Genomic DNA, 624 nt, shown 5'->3' on the forward strand with positions numbered 1-624 from the left:
TTCTGAAGACTAGTTATATGTTCGTTACTAGAAATATATTCATAATATATAAAAGAAATATATCTATAATTTTAAAATTTTACTACCAAAGAATGCATGTTCTATTTGCCCTGAAAATGTTACCCATGTCAATAAATGGATACTTATTGAAAAAAAAATAGTTTGCTGAAGCTTAGTAAATATTGGGGGTGGGAAATTTTAAAAAGCATTGAGACTTATATCACCACCTGTGTATCAGGCTGTAGCCATTGGGGGCCCACAGAAGGGGTCCTTTTAAAACATAGGCCCCCATTCTCATTTCCTCCCAGGTGACTGAGGAATTAGGTGCTGGTTTTAACCATGTGTGTGTTGTCAGGCCCGGGGGCCTCTTCCATCCTTGTCAAGGGGAGTGCTGCCCTTCTCTCCTTTCATACAACACTAGGTGCTGGTTTTATTACAGTCAGCCCTCCATATCAGTGGGTTCCACATTCATAGATTCAGTCAATCATGGAATGAAAATATTTATATAGAAAAGAATGGTTGCCATTGTGGAAGACAGTGTGGCAATTCCTCAAGGACCTAGAAATAGAAATTCCATTTGACCCAGCAATCCCATTACTGGGTATATATCCAAAGGATTACAAA

General features: G+C 38.3%; 1 pseudogene; it reads right to left on the reverse strand.

Moving 5' to 3' along the window:
* Positions 1–273: 273 nt before the first annotated feature.
* Positions 274–418, reverse strand: LOC119468188 (annotated as a pseudogene).
* Between the last annotated feature and the right edge of the window lie 206 nt (positions 419–624).

The sequence above is a fragment of the Cebus imitator genome, unplaced genomic scaffold (genome assembly GCF_001604975.1).
Source record: "Cebus imitator isolate Cc_AM_T3 unplaced genomic scaffold, Cebus_imitator-1.0 Scaffold390, whole genome shotgun sequence".
Lineage (NCBI taxonomy): Eukaryota > Metazoa > Chordata > Mammalia > Primates > Cebidae > Cebus > Cebus imitator.